The sequence below is a fragment of the Canis lupus genome, chromosome 19 (assembly GCF_003254725.2).
Source record: "Canis lupus dingo isolate Sandy chromosome 19, ASM325472v2, whole genome shotgun sequence".
Lineage (NCBI taxonomy): Eukaryota > Metazoa > Chordata > Mammalia > Carnivora > Canidae > Canis > Canis lupus.
The window spans coordinates 2,036,123-2,057,938 of NC_064261.1; positions in this window are offsets into that span (position 1 = coordinate 2,036,123).

Sequence of the window (21,816 nt, forward strand, 5' to 3'; positions counted from 1 at the left end):
CTCCTCCTGTGTTTCTGCCTCTCTCTCTCTCTCTATCATAAATGAATAAATAAATCTTTAAAAAAAAAAGTTCTAGTTGCTCTGTATCCTCACCAGCACTTGGTATTGTTGGCGGGGTGAAGATGTGGGGTATTAGCCACTCTAATGGGTGTGGAGTGGTATCTCATTGAGTTTTAATTTGCATTTCTGTAAATAGTTAATGATGTTGAATATCTCTTCATGTTTTTAGTTGCTATCCGTATTTCTTCTTTGGTGAAGTACTGGCTCAAACCTTTTGCCCATCTTTTTGTTAGGATGTTCCTTTTCTTTTCCTTTTTATTTTAAGTAGGCTCCAATGTGGGGCTTGAACTCATGACTCTGAGATCAAGACCTGAGCTAAGATCAAGAGTCAGACACTTTAACCAACTGAGCCCTCTAGGCGCCCCCCAAGATATTTCTTTTTTATTTTATTTTTATTTATTTTTCTTTTTTCTTTTTGACTTTTGAGAATTCTCGGTATTGCTGGACATGAGAATCTTCATAAGACATGTGATTTGCAAGTATTTTCTCCTCATCTGTGACTTGTCTTTCATTCTCTTTTGCAGAGAAAAACTTTTAATGTTGATAAAGTCTAATTTATCTTTTTTTTTTTTTTTTTTTTTTTTACTTTTGTGGATTATGCTCTTGGGGTTGTAAAACCCTACTTTTGTTAAGCTACCCTATTGCTCTACTTTTTTAGCTGATAAAATTTCTTTTCAAGATAGAGAGTATGCTTGATATATTCTTAGCACCAAACAGAGCAAGGAAATTTTTATTGATTTTTTAACACAGATTTGAAATTTCTGTGCTCATCTTCTGTGAATCCTTCCCGAACCCCAGACCCCCAGATGTACATTATTTTCCATTTGTTCATGACCCTCTGAACATACCACTGACTATATTTACCACTTTTTGCTCTTATTATCTGTTTTACTCTTTAACTCCTCCAAACTCTTTGAAGGAAGGGATGATGCATTGATTTTCTGTGTAAGACTGAAGTCCTGGGTGGCTCAGTGGTGGAGTTTCTGCCCTCAGTTCAGGTCGTGACCCCAGAGTCCCAGGATCGAGTCCCACATCAGACTCCTGGCAGGGATCCTGCTTCTCTCCCTCTGCCTGTGTCTTTGCCTCTCTCTGTGTGTGCCTCTCACGAATAAAAAATAAATAAAATCTTAAAAAAGCAAAAACTCGAGGCCCAGCAAAACTTTATGTAATGGATGAGTCTCATCTCATGTGAACACTTCAGGTGAGCTGTATGAACACAGTGGGAACAGGCATAACTGATAAATCTATGAATTAATCCCTTATGATATGTGAAAAGGGACAGATGAAGAAGTGTCATCTAATGTCCTATGAGATAGTTTGTAGTGAATAAAAAGAATTTCAAATCAAATTGCCTTGTTCACTTAATAAATATTTAATTAAGCATTTACTGTGTGTTGGGCATTCTGCTTGTTTTGACTATTTCTTAATAAGTTGATCACTTAGAAAATACAAAATCAAAAAGATTTGATAAAAGTATATTTAGAGAGAAAAATACAAGAAACTTTTTAGATTGACGTTATTATTCCGAAAATGGTTTGTGCTATGGTTTGTATGTTGCAAATACAAACTATCAAAAATTTTATAATTAATACGTTGAATACATTTAATTCTTTATCTTCTCTTAAGTTATGTACTAAAATACCAAGATAAAATTGCAGAAAGGGAGAGAAATAGAAACACTCAGAAATCAAGAAAATATATATCTAACAGATATAACATTAAATTTATTTCTGAATGATTCAAACCAACACTGATTTATATTCAAATTAAGTTTTGACCCCCAAAAATGAATATGTTCAAAATTGGATTGCAATTATGTATTCATTAATATTTTGAGATGAATAATTTTTCATCAAATAAAAATTTCAGCATGGCATCTGTGTGTCAAACAAAAGCTGCAGTGCAGATAAAAGGAAATGACACAAAAGGGCAAAAGAAAAATTATTAAAACACTCTGTCTTTGGAACACTCTGTCTTGATGTCAGCCACTGATCAGAACAAGACAGGTTCATGCCAATGTTTTTAAAACTAATAGTAATGAAACAAAACTCATTTGGGGGTATACTGAAGATGAGGGGTCATCTCTTCATTGGTCAGGGGACTTGGGGGGAGCCAGCCACCTCCCTGGTGCCCCTCCCTGTGAAGCACATCCTGGGAGAGGGGGAGTGGAAGGACTCCATCACGTGGGCTGAGAAAGGAAAGACGGGTCACCTCCTACTAGAAGGATCTGTGTGCAAAGCTAAAGGAGATGCCAAAATGCACATCTTGGCAAAAAGCCTAGGACAATTACGACTGCAATTCATCACCAGCGTCTCAATCCAAAGCTACATACATAGGCCAGTATCACAGTTACTGGAACTGTTAGTTTTAGGGGTTGTAACAAAAAAATGCCAATTCCTTCTAACCTTGTATTTCTACCTCAAAGCTTTCAAACTGAAGAGGAATGCAGTGGGAGTGTAGGAAGCAGTTCTCAGAATCAAGGCAGACCTGAAGAACAGGTCCTGCAGAGGGCAGATGATGGGGGGACCGGGAACTGATGACTACTGAACCCGACCTGTCAGACCCAACGGTTCTTTGGTACTGGGATCGCTCCTCTTGCGAAGCAAAGTCCTAAGAGGGGAGTCTGATCAATGTAATTTGGGCCTGTGCCCTCTCCTCTCTGCTACAAGAAGACTTGACCAACGGGGGCACTGCATCTCCTCGAACGGGAGGATGTAACTCGAGGGGCGTTAAGGTTCTGTAAGTGGGAGAAAGAGGATTCCTACAAGGTAAAACTCCCACCCCAACCCTACACCACTCTACTTTGTCTGCATCAAATTCGTTCCTATTTTGAGACGCACTCATTCAGATAGGTGGGACACTGTACCTGTTATTTCTTGGGATGTCTCTACCCTTGGCATTTTGCTGCTGCTCCAGAGCTTCCTCCATCACCAAGACATAGGGAAGGGGCACTCTGAGTTTTGGCCTACTGTCTGAGCTTGGCATGTGGAGATCCTGAGTGAGGGTCTGCAGTCCCAGCTCTCCCATGAGCTGTGCAGCAGATCCTGGAGTCCCAACGCAGGTTTGACAGTTTGGCAGGGAATAATGGCCAGATCTCTTTTACTGGTAAAAGAGTAGGACTGCAAACCCTATCAAAATCCAGTAGGACCTCGAAAAAATTGCAGGAGATCTCTCTCCCTCTGTGTTTCTTCTACACAGTCTACCCCTCCAAATTCACCTAACCTTTCTACCAGCCACAGACCCTCTCCTCATCGGATGTGCTTAGATTTTGAGCAAAGAAAGTCAGGACACTTTGCAGATCCACCAGCTACTGAAGCAAGCAGAGCTGGGTCAAAGGTCAGCCTGAATGTGGCCAGAGGAGGAAGAGGGGATGGTTGTCAGGGGCATCAGGAAAGAGAAGATGCAGGAAGACAGCCACATACATTAATATCCGAAAAGATGATCTAATCACGCCAAGATCAAGGATTAGCACTGTGGGCAGACAGAAAATGACTTGGAATTTGCCCAGGGATGAAGCTTAGAAGCCTGGCAGGGACCTTCAATAGAACCTCAGCTCAGCTTCACAGGGGCACGCGGGGCTCACTTAAGGGGCAGACACCACATCCGGGTCCCCTCCCCTCCCCCGCTATTGTTCCTGGCAGCCTGTGAAGGAACCTCTTCTCCTCGTGTTCCTGTGTCTGCAAAGGTGCAGGTGTCTGGAAAGGAGACTTGTAGAGGGGAAGGGTAGGAAAATGCTTATTAATGTTATGATTTGTATTTTCTTTTTCAGTGTGCGTGCTCATCTTATATACTAGTAGCTAATACTATTGTCTTTCCCATGTGCTGGGCATCGTTCTAAATGTGTTTTGGGCGCCCGGGTGGCTCAGCGGCTGAGCGTCTGCCTTCGGCTCAGGCTGTGACCCTGGGGTCCCAGGATCGAGTCCCGCGTCAGGCTTCCTGCATGGAGCCTGCCTCTCCCTCTGCCCGTGTCTCTGCCTCTCTCTCTGGGTCTCTCATGAATAGATAAATAAAATCTTTAAAAAATAAAATAAAATAAATAAAAGCTTTACATGTTGTACCTAACTCATTTAGCCTCACCACCACCCTGTGAGGTGTTTGCTACTATTATCTTCATTTTATAGAGCAGGGCACTGAGGCACAGGGTGAAGTAGTGGAGTTGGGATTGAACCCAGGCAGCGTTGCTCCAAAATCCATGCTTATTGCTACCTTTCCTGTGAATTATGTTTCCCTAAGCCAACCAGTTTATATGCCGTCTCTTTGATCAGTTCTGCCCATACTGAATACCTTCTACATGTGGGGCTCTACTTGGTGCTCCAGAATTGTCTGAGGATATGAAAGTGTGAATAGGATTTTGCCCCACCTGAAGGAGCTTACAATTATAATATTGTAATAGTGCGGCACCAGTCTTTTTATTAAAAAAAAAAAAAGGCCTAAGAATGATCTGTGAGCCTTTATTTACAATTATAATAAAATTTGACATCATTGTAAAAGAAAAACCACCTGGCATTCATTAGATAAGAATTTTACGTGGTCCTAAAACCTAAATTATGAAGATGATATTAGCTATTAAGATTCATTTTTGTGTGCAAATACTGTACATTCATTAGAATGTAATGCCTAAGTAACTAAATATCATATATATGTTTCTGGTCCCTTTTCATCAGTTGTAATGAAATGATGATTGATCATTCATTTTTATTGAATAAAATAAATGAATATTTATTCATGCCAATAAATATTGATCCTCCCCAGGAAACTTTAGCTATTTTTAAATATTTTGAACATGTATAGTACTACATTTCCCATCTATTTCATAGTAATTATTGCATACACCAAAGCACCCTTCATGAAGGCATCAGCGCCAGCTGGGAACCTGTCAGATTTTCCAGTTGACTCTGCCTGGGCGTTGGCCGCATTGCGGGTGTGGAGCGTGGGGCGCCCAGCACAGGAGCCCAGGTGGCATGTGCACCTGGGCGCCATCAGCTTCTGCAGAGCCTGGCGCTGTGGGACCCAAATGACACTGCTGCATTGCTCTTTGCAGCTGACACAGAGGTCGCCTCCTCCCTCGGTGGCCCCTCTGATTTCTCTAAGAGCAAATGTAAGATAAAATGATCCTCCCTGGGCAGCCCAGGAGGCTCAGGGGTTTAGCACCTGCCTTTGGCCCAGGGCGGGATCCTGGAGACCAGGGATCGAGTCCCACGTCGGGCTCCCTGCATGGAGCCTGCTTCTCCCTCTGCCTGGTCTCTGCCTCTCTCTCTGTGTCTCTCATGAGTAAATAAATAAAAATTTTTTTAAAAAAGTGATCCTCTCTGCCACGTAAGGAGGCAGCATGAGAGCGGCGGGCAGTGGCACGGCCCAGGGAGTCCCATCGCGCTCTCTCCCAGCCGAAAAATTCCTCCCGGGGTCCCTTGCCCGGCCCCCTGCCCCCGGCATGGCCCTGCAGGCCCGTCTCTTGCTCCTGCACCGGCTCCCTGACCTGGTCCCTACTCGGGACCCCGAAGGTGACGTGCCCTGCCCGGCTGCCCACTGTCACTGCTGCCCCCAGGCAGGTGGACACCGAAGAGACTCAGAGGCGATGCAGTTGTCCCAGGACAGAATTTCTGAGGGGAAAAATTAGTTTAAAATCTGAGCTCCGTGAAGACAGGGATACCGTCTTCCTCGCCCGCACCTCCAGGGCCAGGGCGGCGCCCAGGGGGCAGTGGGTGCCCCACAAGCAGTCGTGGTCGTGCAAGGCGTGAGGGGAGGAGCACGGTTGGGCTCACCTGCTGAAAGGGCAGGCGTGTCACGCTGTCAAAGCCTCTGTGGCCAAGGGACAGACCGGGCCGACTTGGCTCGGAAGACCAGAAAGGCTTCTGGGACCGAGGCCCAGCCGCGGCCCAAGGCGAGGAAGAGCGAGGCCCCGGGCACCGCACCTGACGCTGGGTCGGCCGCTGCTGGCCCCGAGCAACGGGCATCGGGCCGCGGCCCACGAGCAGGGCGGGACACGCGGGAAGGCGGGGACACGGGCTCGGCCCGCAGCGGGAGCGCCCAGAGGAAGACTAAAAGCAGGACAGAGGGCCGTAGATCAGGGCGGAGGAGTTGGCATTTCCAGGTAAGGTGACCAGGCCAAGTGTTCCGGACAGCTTGCCTTCCGCGTGAAGCCCGGGCAACACCGGGGGACCCGCGCAGCTGCCCCCGCCGAGAGCCTCCAGCCGGAGAGGACGGCAAGTGCAAAGGCCCTGAGGCAGGAAGCTGCCTCCTAGGAGAGAAGCATAGGGGAGCTCGGCCAGACGAGTTAGACGAGGGGAAGCCGCACTTGGCCGGGCGTGCAAGGTGACGGGAGGCCCGTGGCTTCCACCCTGAGTGAGATGGGCAGGAAGCGGTGCTGGCTTCACTCAGGCCCGCAGCTCAGCCCGCCACCCGCACGGTGCCCTCCACCCGGACCGCTCTCCCCTCGGCGCTGTGAGCGCCCAGCACCCACTCAGCCCGGGTGTCCTCGGGTGCCCCCCCTCCCTGCGCCCCCGCCACGGGGACCCCGGCATCCCCACCCTACCAGCGGTGTCCCGGCCACCTCTGACCACAGAGCAGCCCGGCCGCCTACAGGATGTCCACGCCTGTCCGCGCCTCTGGCCAGACTGTGGCTCCAAGAGCAGAGGCTGTGACTCGATGCCAGGACGGTGCTGGTCACTCCTACCGGCAGCGACAGGCGGCCAGCAGGCTGCGGGAAGCCAACAGGACCGTGAAAGGCCAAAGCCTCAGGAACCGGTGAAGCGATGCGGGCGACACGGGCCGCACATCTGCAGACATGGGGCCCCGACGGCGAGCGAGGGCTCCCACCCCACGTGCGGGCCCCAGGGCGACTCCAGGCCCTTACGCTGGGGGCCAAGCTTGACTTGAGAAACCCACAGGGCGCACGAAAGCACCCCGACCTTGGCCCTGAGCCCTGCTCTGCCTGTGTCCCTCTGGGTCACGCAGCCGGCCCAGGAGAGCATGGGGGACCAGGGTGGAGGTGGCATCTCGGGCAGCCCACTGCCTGTCGGTAGCAGAACCCGCTCCCCCCTGCTCCCCGACATCCACTGGGAATTAGCTTTGCTCCAGGGAACTCCAGCCAAGCCTGGCCTGGTCTGGGAACGGCCAGTACCAGGAGGCCCCAGCTGCCTTGGGCCTAGGATGCGGCCCCAAACCCAGGAGCTGACTGGTCCCCAGGTTTACCCGGCCTCCCTCCAAAGACCCGGGGGTTGAGGCGAATCAGAAGGTGAACTCAAGGCGGAAATTTAGCTCTTGCCCTTTGGGAAAAGGAACAAGTGACCCTTTGAATAAGAGTAAGTATCTCTACCCCTGAGATTGGGGGACGTTGTCATGCGGGCACCGTAACTGGGTGTACTGGTTTTCGAATACCCTCCAGCTTAGACTTGTTGGCCAGCCTGTGTTTCTCTACCGCTTCCCACCTCTCAGCGTGGCCGAGGAATTCGAGAGCACAGAGCTCCTGGCCCAAATGCACTCGAGGTGCTCCTGGAAGGACAGAAAGGGTCGATAAAAATAAGCTGCTGCTAGCAACAAGGGATTGTAGTCAGGAAGGGGTCTGAGGGAGGAGAGGCAGGGGTGAAGCTTGGGGGTCTAAATCTGTCTGTTTAGGCTTTCTTCCGGTTGGCGGAAATGTGGTAGGTAAGTCTAAGGGAACAGCGCTGGCGGGGAGCCTTGCCTGTCACACCTAGGAGGTTGGAAGGACCTTTGCAGCGATGCAGACACACCAAGACTAACTCGCCAGCATCCTGTGACCTGGCAAAGGAAGGCTGAGTTTTAGCCATCTCAGGGGGGATGGACCCAGAAGTTTCCCCATGCTCGTTGGCGGTGGGGGAAAATGTGGATAAATGTTGAGTTAGAACCAGAGGTTCTGCTATTGGACCTACAAGGGCAAAGAGTGGACATGGAACCTCCAAACCAGAGGCAAACGGGAGGTGGCCAGAGGGAGCCGATGAGGCCGCGGCAGCCAGGGCGGATCTGAGGCTCAGACCAAGTGGGAGAGCACCAGCAGGACGCTCGGTGACGGCCCCGTCCAGCTCAGTGGTCCCTACCGGGCCCAGCATTTCACAGCCAGGCTTGGGGAGGGACCAGGAGCCACTGCGTGGATGTCTGGTCCACCCCCGAGAGAGCGCGGGAAGCAGAAGTTCTCAAGGAGCCGAGCTGCCACCCTGGGAGGCGAAGGAGCAGGGACGGGAGGTTGAAAAGCTCCTGCTGGAGCTAGACTTCAGTTGGACTAAATACATGAGATGAGAACGTTTAAAATCAGAAGGAGCTGTAATTGCTTGAGTCGATCAAGCGAATTTGGACTTTTCAGTCTAGAATTTTGCCTAACATGCCAACTAGATGAGTGATTAAGGGACCTACCAGCATGATCACCTCGGTTTGCGAAGTGTTTTTCACACCCCAGCTGGTTACCCGTGGGCCTTTTGAGGTAAGGACACAAACTCTGTCTTCCCCACCCAGGAGCACAAAGGGGAAGAGCCACTGCCCAAGGGGCCTTAGGCCAAGACTGTGGGAGAGATTTCCTTCCCTACTTACATCATTGAGAGTCGTTGGACATTTCAGTCCTTTAATTGGTTTCCTTTCCAAATTGATCCTCATGAGAGACACTCTTAAGCTTGTCCACCTAAATCCTGGGAAAACCAGTATAGGAAAGACCCTGAGATGCAAGGTACCTTTCCTTAGGGTCTCAGAACAGGGAGAAAACAGGTGCCTGGATGGCTCATTTGGTTAAGCGTCTGACTCTTGATTTCAGCTCAGTCGTGATCTTTGGGTCTTGAGACTGAGCTCCACACTGGGCTGCCACTGGGCATGCAGCCTGCTTAAGACTCTCTCTCCCTCTGCCCATCCCCATGCCCCCGCTCTCTCTCTCTCTCTCTCTCTCTCTCAAAAAAACAAAACAGGGATCCCTGGGTGGCGCAGCAGTTTGGCGCCTGCCTTTGGCCCGGGGCGTGATCCTGGAGGCCCGGGATTGAGTCCCACGTTGGGCTCCCAGTGCATGGAGCCTGCTTCTCCCTCTGCCTGTGTCTCTGCCTCTGTGTGTGTGTATGTGTGTGTGTGACTATCATAAATAAAAATTAAAAAACAAAACGAAAGAAAGAAAGAAAGAAAGAAAGAAAGAAAGAAAGAAAGAAAGAAAGAAAGAAAGAAAGAAAGAAGAAAAAAGGAAAGAAAGAAAAGAAATGAACTGGGAGAAAACAGGTAAACATATGGTAGGGGGAAGATTTCCACAAACTACATTTGCATTCTCAGTGCCCCCACTTTTCAAATTCTTCCCACTGCAGATCATAAAAATGCTGAGTCTGTCTATATAAATATGTTCTCCGTTGCTATGACATGAGTGGCTTACCATTTATGCCAAATTACCGTGCGCACAATCCCAATTACACACAGCATTAAATATGTGTCAGGTGAACTTTGCTGTATATTTTATTTAAACACCAAACTCTGTTTGGATGAGCACAGACTTCATATTTGTAGATCATGTCACAGGGACATTTGATGACAGAAAAAAGAAAATTAGAGAGAACATTTGTATGCAAAGGAGAAAGTGTCATTGAGTAAGTGGGTAAGAACGTCTATGCGCGTGGGTGACTGCCCGTGCCCAATCGCAGAAGCAAACAAAAAGCAGAGCTGCAGGGTATTTTCTAAGAGGTCAAATCAAGACCATAGAGTAAATGAATTTCAAAAAAAAAAATTGTTCAGCTTGCAGAATCCATTTATTATCAATTATATGCAGGTGAAAAAAACTGAATAGTTCAAGTCAATCAATTCTTCTAACTAATCACAATTATAAGAAGATTATACGGATTCTATTTTTTTTTTCTTTTAGGTGAAAAGTTAACACATTACGTAACTTTGTAGCCTTACGTACTGACTTATCCGCAATTACCAAGAACATTTGCCCGTTTTTCCTTTCCAATGAAACAGGAACCCACTTGCCCTTTGGGGCACCCAGTGACTTAAGATACCATAGGTAGAGGAGATGCAGCGACAGATTTGGTGCTAATGATTTTGGGATGATTAAATCCAAGAGGCTGCAACTGAGTGGTGACACTAGGATGTGATAACACGTCTCGCATGGACAGAGCTTGGTTGAACGGTGTACTTTAGGAAGGCCGGGGGTGAGGAGGGCGTCTGTCTCACATCACCTTTTCCAAAACCCAAGACGCACAGCTCAGTTCACGGTAACGTTTCTGTGCATCGTGCACCCAGATCATGAAATCACTGGTCCTACTTCGTCCCTCTAGCAACTGACAGAGTTAGGGCACTGTGGTGTCACTACCCACACTCCGTACTCCAGGAATCGCAATTGCCTCAGAAAAGCTTGTAGAAAGAGGAAAACAATATCCTAGTGGTGGGGAGAAAAGTCTTCCAAAAAAAATTTTTTTGATGTAATCTTTTAAAACTAGTGCTGGTTCTGCTGCTGTGCTTCATCCACCATATAAATGTGTGATTCGCTCGAAATGAGTATTTTTTTAGGAAGGTCAGACGGGGAGGTGTGGCACCAAACAGAGAAGGAGGAACGTCGGGAGTTCTAGGAGTGTCCCCGCCAGACACAGATTCGGTCCCTTAATGAACGAGGTCGCAGAGGGCGGAGCAGGGCCCGGGCAGGGGTCCCTGCAGACTGCACTTCCCGGGGCCACACAAACTAGTTCTGGGTAACAAAGTGTAAGGGGGTGGGTGGGGTGAGGGGCTGGGAAGCTCCTGAGGAGACTGTCTCCCAGTGGAGAGAGGCGGGAGGGGGCAGCAGCCTTGGCCACTCGCTGGCCTTGCTGCCTGCCTGCCTGTGGCCCTGGGGGTGCGGGGAGGTGTGTGGGGAGATGCGGGGGTGCTGCGGGGGGTAATTGGGGTGCGGGGGTGCAGGAGGTGTGGGGGCACGGGGAGTGCGGGGAGGTGCAGGGGGTGCGGGAGGTGCGGGGGGTGCGGGAGGTGCGGAGGTTACGGGAGGTGCGGGGGATGAGGGAGGTGCGGCGGGGGTGAGGGAGATGCGGGGGATGAGGGGATGCGGGAGGTGCGGGGTGTGAGCAAGGTGCGGGGGGTGCGTGTGTTGCGTGTGTTGCGGGAGGTGCGGGGGATGAGGGAGGTGCATGGGTTTCGGGAGGTGCGGGGGATGCGGGAGGTGCGGGGGTTGCGGGAGATGCGGGGGATGAGGGAGGTGCGGGGGTGCGGGGGGTGCGGGGGATGAGGGAGGTGCGGGGGTGCGGGGGGTGCGGGGGATGAGGGAGGTGCGTGGGTTGCGGGAGATGCGGGGGATGAGGGAGGTGCGTGGGTTGTGGGAGGTGCGGGGGATGCGGGAGGTGCGGGGGTGCAGGGAGTGCGGGGGATGAGGGAGGTGCGGGGGTGCGGGGGGTGCGGGGGATGAGGGAGGTGCGGGGGTGCGGGAGTGCGGGGGTGCGGGGGATGCGGGAGGTGCAGGGGTGCGGGGGGTGCGGGGGATGAGGGAGGTGCGGGGGATGCGGGAGGTGCGGGGGTGCGGGGGGTGCGGGGGATGAGGGAGGTGCAGGGGTTGCGGGAGGTGCGGGGGTGCGGGGGGTGCGGGGGATGCGGGAGGTGCAGGGGTGCGGGGGGTGCGGGGGATGAGGGAGGTGCGTGGGTTGCGGGAGGTGCGGGGTTGCGGGAGGTGCGGGGGTGCGGGGGGTGCGGGGGATGCGGGAGGTGCGGGGGTGCGGGGGGTGCGGGGGATGAGGGAGGTGCGGGGGTTGCGGGAGGTGCGGGGGTGCGGGGGGTGCGGGGGATGCGGGAGGTGCGGGGGTGCGGGGGGGTGCGGGGGATGAGGGAGGTGCGGGGGATGCGGGAGGTGCGGGGGTGCGGGGGGTGCGGGGGATGAGGGAGGTGCGGGGGTGCGGGGGGTGCGGGGGATGAGGGAGGTGCGTGGGTTGCGGGAGATGCGGGGGATGAGGGAGGTGCGTGGGTTGTGGGAGGTGCGGGGGATGCGGGAGGTGCGGGGGTGCAGGGAGTGCGGGGGATGAGGGAGGTGCGGGGGTGCGGGGGGGTGCGGGGGATGAGGGAGGTGCGTGGGTTGCGGGAGATGCGGGGGATGAGGGAGGTGCGTGCGTTGTGGGAGGTGCGGGGGATGCGGGAGGTGCGGGGGTGCAGGGGGTGCGGGGGATGAGGGAGGTGCGGGGGTGCGGGGGGTGCGGGGGATGAGGGAGGTGCGTGGGTTGTGGGAGGTGCAGGGGTGCGGGGGGTGCGGGGGATGAGGGAGGTGCGGGGGATGAGGGAGGTGCGGGGGTGCGGGGGGTGCGGGGGATGAGGGAGGTGCGTGGGTTGTGGGAGGTGCAGGGGTGCGGGGGGTGCGGGGGATGAGGGAGGTGCGGGGGTGCGGGGGGTGCGGGGGATGAGGGAGGTGCGTGGGTTGTGGGAGGTGCGGGGGATGCGGGAGGTGCGGGGGTGCAGGGGGTGCAGGGGGTGCGGGGGATGAGGGAGGTGCGGGGGTGCGGGGGGTGCGGGGGATGAGGGAAGTGCGTGGGTTGCGGGAGGTGCGGGGGTGCGGGAGGTGCGGGGGTGCGGGGGGTGCGGGGGATGAGGGTGGTGCGGGGGTGCAGGAGCTGCGGGAGGCACGGAGCGCAGCGGGGGCGCAGGCGGTCTGCGGGAGACCCTGCGGGGAGCCCGCCGCGGCCCCTGGAGCAAGCCCCCCCCCCGCAGCAAGCCCCCCCTGCGCGGCCAGCGATCCCCGGCTCCTGGGGCGGAGGAGGAGCGGGGCTGGTGCGTGGCTCCCAGGGGCGCGGCCCCGCGTGGGGGCCTGGGCGGCAGGCGTCGGGCCAGCTGCGCGGGGCCTCGGCTGGTGTGACCCCGTGTGGCCCCAGAGGGCCCGGGTCGGGGAGCCCCTGGCGTCCCCGCGTGGGGCGGCGGTGAGGACGCGGCCCGCCCTTCGCCCGCAGGCGGAGCACACACGCTCGGTCCGCGGCCCGGGGGAGGCGAGGGCGCCCGACCCGGGCAGGAGTGGGGTCCCCGCGGCGGCTGGGCCCGCGGACCCCGATGCCCCGGCTCGGCAGGCGGCCCCGCAGGACCCCAGCCCGGGGGACAGTCGGCACGAGCAGCTGCCTTCGCGCTGCACATCACTGGGTCCCCGTGCAGGTGAGGCCTCCCTCCCGCAGCGCATCACTACACCGTCTGGTACAGGTGAGGCCTCCCTCCCGCAGCGCATCGCCGCGCCCCGGTGCAGGTAGGGCCCCGGACAGGGGGGGACGACCCCCCACGTCCTCACGGCGAGCGGCTGGAGCTGGCAGCCTCCCCTCGCGCCCCGAGCACCTGGGACTTAGAGCCGCGCACCCAGGAAGCCCCCAGGCCCGTGCAGGTGGGATTCCCAGCGGGTTAGGGCCCCGCCCCAACGTGGGGAGAGCCTTCTGCAGGGGAGAGAGCTGCACACAGCCACACATTACCTTCCCCACATTGATTCCTCTAAAGGAAAGGGACAGGGGTGCCGGGGCTCGGCCGGGCGCCTGCCTTGGGCCCAGGGCGTGACCCCCGGTCCCGGGATCGAGTCCCCGTCGGGCTCCCCGCGTGGAGCCTGCTTCTCCCTCTTCCTGGGTCTCTGCCTCTTTCTGTGTGTGTCTCTTTCATAAATAAATAAAATCTTTAAAAAACATCCTGCAGTTTAATTTGAAAAGGGCAAAGTTGCCATGTCTCCCCAAAAGTGTAATGATCATATTTCCTGTTACATTGATTATTTGCACAGCACCTAACAGCAGGGGATTCTCTGTGGTGAACAGAACATAAAAGTAAACAATAACAAACAAATAAAAAGCCCTCCGTTCTGAAGGGGGTTCTCAGCAAGCCCCTCCTGGTCCCCCCAAGGTATCCATTAGATCTGCTGAATAGTTAGGATGATAAAGCACCAGAGCTCCTAATTTATTCTGTTCCATTAATTTTCTTCTATAATGTCAGAGGGAAAAAAAAGAGCAAGAACTGGGCATGAGGAATCATACGGCCGGGAAGGAGCACGTCGGCGCATCCAGGTTTCGGAAAGGCTCTTGAAGACAAATCGGCTCCTGGGAAAGTTTGACATTCCTGGGGTGCGAGGCCGGGTGCCACGGTTTCCGTCCTGATGCTCACGTACATCCAAGGCTGTTGCACGAGCGAGAAACAGAACCAGGGATCAAGGGGACGTCCCCACCCCAGGGGAGCCCACCAGCAAGGCTGGCAGCCTCAGTAGAAGTGGGGACTGGGGCTGAGGAAGTCCCAGGTGGACACCAGCCCCGTCCATCCCCAGCGCGGGCTCCCTGGAAGGGATCAGAAGCATTTCAGGGTGAGCCTCGCAATCTTCCCCTTCGTACCGTGACAGGTGACCCACGCCCGGGATACTGACCTTTTTGTAGCTCCCCAGTCCCACATGCAACTTCCGATTGCTGTGGATGATGCTGGAGAATCATACTTTTTATATCTTGTATTTTTTTTATGAATCCTTGACTTCTAAAACCAGTAGATGCGAGCATGTCTAGAAGGGCACACTTGACAGACTCTAAAGCCTTGGGCTGGAGACATAAAACATCGGGAGCGCGAGGCACTGAATGGGCTCCTTTGCTTGTTATCGAGATAAAACACAGGGGAACGTTTATATTACACCCCCTGGAAGATCCTAGAAGCATAGTCTGCAGCCCCGTACGGTCAGGTCCTCTCTCGTTCAGTGTTTCCCTGCTCCGGGCTTCGTTGTTAAACCGGGTGACTTGTGGATTCTTCCGAAGCCCTGCATCCCAGGGCTGGGTGGGAAAGGGAGCCTAACTCCAGGGTTCCGTATTCTGAAGTCTATTCGTGTTACAGACCAAGCCCGGGGCTCGAATTCTGCTTTTCTCGGCGGGTGGCGAGACACAAAGAGAGAGAGAGAGGCAGAGACCCAGGCAGAGGGAGAAGCAGGCTCCATGCAGGGAGCCGGATGTGGGACTCGATCCCGGGTCTCCAGGGTCACGGCCTGGGCTGAAGGCGGTGCTAGACCGCTGAGCCCCTGGGCTGCTCACATCCTGATTTTCTTAAATCCAGTTTTGACCACAGTATAATTCACGCCCAAATGAGTGTGATGATCCTGGGCGTAGCCGAAGGTAGCTCCAACCCTGGCAGTTCACCAAGGTGACTTGGCATCATGGACACAGGGCTCACCAGCTGGCGAAGGTACAGTTGGGTCACATCTCATACAGGTATGGAGTTTAGGACCCATACTTGATACCTTGAAATACTTTTGATCACTCACAGAGCATAAGAGACATGGCATGGGTTGGAGATGACCTAGTGGATTCCATCATTGGCCCCAATTTTTCACCTCTCTGCACCCACATCCACACTCTTGCCACAGTCTCGATGCAGAGAGAGTAAATGTATCCGCCCCTTAACTTTTGTGACCTGCTTTGGCTGATGAAGTATAGACAGAAGTGACCGTGCCAGCTCCAAGTGTAGCTCTCAAGAGACCCCGTAAGTTCACACTTGCTCTCCCACACCTCTGCCATCCTCACGAGAAGCACCTGCTGGCACAGCTTGTTCATGGGCCCAGGAGAAAGATGAAAAGTGTGTCGAACAGAGCTCCTCGGAGGTTAGATTACGACAGAGGTTTTGGGGTTCTCTGCTAGACGCTATTATTGTGGCAACAGCTAATTAAAACATTGATCTTATGGCCTGGTGTAAAATAGCGTGTACATTACTACACAGTGTCTACTAAAGAGCATATGATGAAAATAGCATTTAAAGATTTTAACCCATTGCAAGCCGGGCTAGAGGATCACAGGAAAAGAGGTACCTGGGCTTGGCAGGCACAATACCTACCGGCAGCAAGTTTCCCCAGGGGCACAGGGATAAGTGTGAAACCTGAAGAAAATCAATTCAAAATATGGGGGGGAGACCTTAAGTCCGCCTCATTAAATATCTATGAAGTAAAACTTGATGTCAACTGGTCAACTGCAGTTCAGCTCAGCTGCCTCATGGTTATATGTAAATTGTGTTTAATGTGGGACATGGAGACGTTTTAACGAGTTTGATTTGAACAAGGGCGCATCAGTGGCGCAGTGAGTCGAGCGTCCAGTTCCTGGTTCCGGCTCAGGTCGTGCTCTCAGGGTCGTGAGATGGAGCCCGGCCTCAGGAAGGCTCTCTCTCTCTCAAATAAATAAATAAATAAATCTTGGGACACCAAGATGGTTCAGTGGTTGAGCATCTGCCTTCGGTCCGGGACGTGATCCTGGGGTCCCGGGATTGAGTCCCGCATCAGGGTCCCTGCAGGGAGTCCCTCATGTGTGTCTTTCATGAACAAATAAATAAAATCTTTAAAAATAATAATGATAAAATAAATAACTCCTTTTTTAAAGATTTTTTTTAATTGGGGTTCAATTTGCCAACATATAGCATAACACCCAGTGCTCATCCCGTCACATGCTGACCTCAGTGCCAGTCACCCAGTCACCCCCACCCCCTGCCCACCTCCCCTTCCACCACCCCTAGTTCGTTTCCCAGAGTCAGGAGTCTCTCGTGTTCTGTCTCCCTCTCTGATATTTCCCACTCATTTTCTCTCCTTTCCAAAGTTTGATTTAAGGCAGAGTAGAGCCTGCAAAGTCAGCATCCATCCCTGCGCTCGGAGAAGGTCTTAAAGCAGCCCTGACAGGTGCATGGGAAGAGCTGACTTGAGGGAAGAGCAGATCCAAGTCTCCCGATGCCTGCTCGCTCATGGGCGAGCAGCGAGAGTCCCCGCTTCGGTCATCAAAGATGTGTGACTGAATCCACCGTATGGGTCAATCCCCCTGGGGACCATTGTAAAGAAGAATGATGTCTTCCGAGAGGCATCGTTTAGCACAGAGAGCATGGAAAGCACCAGAAGCCCCCGAGGCGAGTCCCGGTTCTGCTGCGCAGCACTAGCACCGGGCTCGAGGGCTGAAGGGAAGGGGTCTTGTTCCCGCCAGCCTCCCTCCTGCGAGCCAGTCTTTTTTTTTTTTTTTTTTTTTTTGAGCCAGTCTCTACAGTTTGTGTGGAAAGCAATCTCCTTGCTTCCTACACTGGTGGCATATGTCCTTTCCCTAACATTTATACGACTGTATCAGAATTACATTTGTGCATTTTTGCCTCCTCCAAAAATGTTGCTTTCTTCAACAGTTTCCTCTTCAAGGAGGATTGGATCTTACTGGTCTTCATATTCTCAGCTTCTAGCACACTGCTTGGTACACAGCATACCTTAACCAGTAAGTGTTATGTCCTAAAAATCAGTCTCGATGCTTCAGATCTTGGACACGAACTTATCCAACTGGGGGGGGGGGGAGGTCAGAACGGAGACACTGCTGTCCTGACACCCCCTACTCACAGCAGACAGCTTCTAACAAGAGCAACTGTTTATTTTCTGGAACTCCCTGAAGCCAGTTGACTTTTGAAATAATTCTGTGGCCATTTCCAAAATGAGATTATTGGCTGATTGCTTGGGTATTCCTGTATCAGGGCTACCCAAGACTCCCACCCTCATGGACTCTGAAAATCAAAAGTTATGACCTTATCTTAGGAAAAATAATCAGAGTCATTTGTGACTGCTCTGATAATAGGCTCTTCTTGAAAGAGATAGAAAAAAAATCTTTATAGATTTCACCTTCTTACGCAGGACTTATATCACGATAATAGAAATAATAAGTGTGAATTAAAGGTGTTACTTTGTATTATTCTTTCAATCTGTAGTATAAGAATGGATTTTGGCAGCTCTGATAATCTAGAGGCGACCTTCAGCCATCCAAGCATTATCTGGTGATTCATGTCACAATAAAAAATCATCCACAGGTGCAAGACGTGGAATGAATGTCACGCGTATGATATAGTTCCTCAAAATAATGGTGAAGCCACAGGTTTCTTGGTCTAAAGTGTGTTTATCAATGTATTGTATATCATCCGATTTATAACTGTTACAAATATTTATAATAATGGACTATATTGTTTAACACGATGAAGCCTGAAAAGGCTCATTAACTCTAGATTTGATTTAGTATCTCCATTTCTTTTCATTTGCAGACTCATGATTTCACAGTTCTGTAACATTAGCTTAATTATATGAGCAGTGAACCATCCCTAAATCTAGATTCATGTTTAGTTTAGTGCAAAATAAATATTAATGTTGGGATTCTTATTTCTGAAACGCTTCTCTTAACAAGTCCATTCATCTCCTTTATTTTTCTTGGGATCTCAGTGCTACAGCACAAATTGGAGATTGTGGAATCATGCAGTTTTAGGAAGCGGGGGCCTCTGAGGTCACAGAGATCAGGCAAACGTGTTAAATGACTCCTAGGATAAGCTAAATAGTTCTTGTAAAGGTGGAGAATAATAATTACCTGTACATGTGTCAAAAGGAAATGAATGGTGGATGTTGCAACAAAACAAAGGTTAGACCCAAAAGGTGAAAATGAGTAGAATGACAGACGGTGAGAGAGTTAAATATAATAAGGCTGATCCAAATGTGAATAGATCACTCAAGGGGAGACGAGAATATTGCCGACTGTGGGGGGGGGGGGGGTGGGAATGTTCTCCAGAAAAGTCTCTGTGCTTATCCTAGCCCTGCCATGAATCCCATCCCCAAATGTGGACTCCAAAAAAACTCTAAATGAACAAGCATACAGCCCCAAACAGGAGACACACAGACACGAGAAACAAACCGTTGGGTGCCAGAGGGGAGGCCTGGGGAGGGGGGGCGATGCAGGTGAACGGGATCAAGAGGGACAAGCTGCCAGTTATAAAACAAGTCAGGAGGATGCAAGGGACAGCGTGGGGGATACAGCCAATGGCACTGCAGTAGCCACGTGGTGACAGAGGTGATGACACACTCTGCTGAGGTCGGCGCCTCCGGTCCCGACTCCCAGGACTCCTGGGTGGCTCAGCGGTTGAGCGTCTGCCTTCAGCTCAGGGTGTGATCCTAGAATCTGGGATCGAGTCCCACATTGGGCTCCCTGCGAGGAGCCCGCTTCTCTCTCTGCCTCTCTCCCTCTGTGTGTCTCTCATGAATGAATAAATAAAATCTTTTTAAAAAGTAAAAAATAAACATACCGACTCCCTACGATGCACACCGCAAGCAAGAGGACATCATATGTCAACTATACTTCAGCACAAAGAATAAATAAATGAAATAAAACCAGAAGATCTGAAAATGGACAAGGAAACCAGCATGTCAAAGACCGTGAAATGCAGGCGGGGAAAAAAACCCCTATTTTTAAACATTAACCTTTTTCATCCTGATTCTCGGGCCTTCTCCTGCCTGCTGCTCAACCTGAGAGCGCTTTGTTCCTCCTTCCTAAACAAGCCCACGGATTCCTCACCAAATTATAACCGTTCAAAAAGTGCCTGAGAAATATGTGTGGAGAAGGTAATTAATTTTGTTACTTTCTGTTTTTCCAATAGGTGATACATTCGTAGGCTCTTTGTAAAGCTTTATGGTTGTTTTTCTTTGCGAAGACGTCTTACGCAGAGCTATCTGCTTTTAGATTTATACAGTTCCATGACACTTGGGATAAGATCCGTCAGGATACCCACCAGCATCTCCCCTGAAATGCGGATTTCTAATCCCTCCTCATTTCTTTTCAACGGGTTTCCTTTCGATTTCTTTTCTTTACCCGTTGTTTTTGCCTTAGCCAAATACTCCCTGACGGCTCTCGGACTTTCTCTCCCTTATCTTATAGTATGTTCGGCCTCTTGGCCGTCCAACAGTGGTTTGTTTTTTGTTTTTGTTTTTTTTTCCAAATTTTAGCCACCATCAGGGTAACCTGGGGGGTTTATGAAAGCCCGGACTGCTGGGCCGGCCCCCCAGGTCTGCAGACACCCGACGATGTGCGCTGCCCCGACGGGGTGCCGCGGCTGCTGGGCCGGAGCCCCTTCCCGGGTCATAGCCAAGGGACCTGGGGAGACAAGGAAGCTACTTATCCAAGGGCTGTTGCGAAATTTTCTCAAATGCCGCAGATCGTAACAGAGGAAAGTAGTCTGGGAGGTAAAAACCAACGACGAGCGTTTGAGCATGTCTGAAATGTCAAGTAAATGAATCAGAAATAAGAAAGAGCTGGGATAATTTTCAAAGGCCAAAGACTCAAAAATACCCAGAGGCCTTAGGATCCCTGACGCTGCCGCTAACGCTGCTGCCACAACGTCTGCCACCTTGATGCCCCCAAAGATGGGACATCTCCATGTTTTCTACTCACTTTTTAAAGATACCTTGATCTGCTTTGACTGGACGTTTCCACATGTGCCTTCTAGAAGGTCATGCTCCTTTTACTGCACTTGTTTTTCTTTGAATTTCTAAGGCGTTGTTCAAAACATTAGAACTGTTCTTGGGCATCTCTCATAAATAAATAAACAAACAAACAAACAAATAAATAAAATATTAAAAAAAAAAAAAAGAACTGTTCCTGGGATTAATGTTATTTTGCCCAACGTGTTACAGCTTTACTGGAGTAATTTGTGGTCAAATCCTTTTCTTTCTCCCCTTACACTTGCCTCCCCTGCTCAAAGCCTCTGGAACAGACAAATGAATAGAAGGGTGGAGGCCGGGTAACCTTGTCTCCCCCTTTAGTGCCATTGCCCAGGTCGCTGTCAATTACTCTCTTAGCAAACAGAGAGCAGAATGTCATCCATCCAGAAATAGAGGAAAAATCATAGCTTTTCTTGAATTATGTATATGTAGCTTATTCGTCCCCTTACATGTCCTGGGTCATTTCTTTGGGGAAGCAACACAGAGATCCAGGAGTCTAACTCATGGATCACAACATCGTGTACGACTTTGAAAATGGAAAACAAGGAGGGGCCCCTGGGGGGCTCGGTCGGTGAAGCATCCGCCTTTGGCTTGGGCCATGCTCCCCGGGGCCTGGTATGGGCCCCGCATCAGGCTACCCGCTCAGCAGGGCGTCTGCCTCCCCCCACCGCACGCCTCCTCCCACCTGTCTGTGCTTGCACTCCCTCAAATAAATAGAAATAAAATCTTTGAAAAGAAAGGAAAACAAGCAAGGTGGCTCCCATCCGGAGGCTCCATTAGCTGTGGTGCCACGTGGCCCCGAGTGGGAGCATAAGATGAGGAAGGCGCACCAGCTCTTGCCTGTCTTGGCACAAGTGACGTGACCCAGTGAAGCTTCTCTAGGACCAGATCTGAGGGAAACAGGAGCCGTGGCATTAGAGCATCACGCCCTCCTAGGACTCCCTCCCCAAGCATCCTGGGTTTCTCACGCCTCCCCCTCCCCATTACCATCTCAAGTAAGCAAGTGGGCTGTTAGGTTGAAAAGACAATTCACGAGGGGTAGATCCCGCTCTTCCAAATTGCACTCGCCCAGCCCCCTCCGTCTTAATAAATGCCACGTGAAAAATTCAAAAAAGAGGAGCAAAGGAGCAAAGGCTTGTGGTCTGGAGCTCGGGTCCGCGAACCCAGCGCATCGGCCCCGTCTGCTCCCCTGCCTGTTTCCACGTGTCACCAACTCCGACAAGGCGCAGACAGCTGCCAGTTCTTAGATTTTTAACGGTGGGGGAGAAAAATCAGTATGTGGGTAATACTTCATGACATGTGAGACGTACAGGATCCACCGTGAGCGTGGATGAGAGGCGTGCGGGGCCCAGCACAACCGCGCTCCCCCGCAGCTGCATCCTGCCACAGCCTCGGCAGCCACCGCGGTGGATTTGAGAAGCTCCAAAAGAGACCCAGGATGACCCACGGAGGCTAAAATACTTCCTTATCTGGTCCTTTACAGAAGTTTGACGACCTCTGCTCAAAATAAAAAAAAAAAAAAAAGAAGCGTTGTTAAAGCAACCCCAACTATTTCTTTGCTTTTGAGTTTCTCT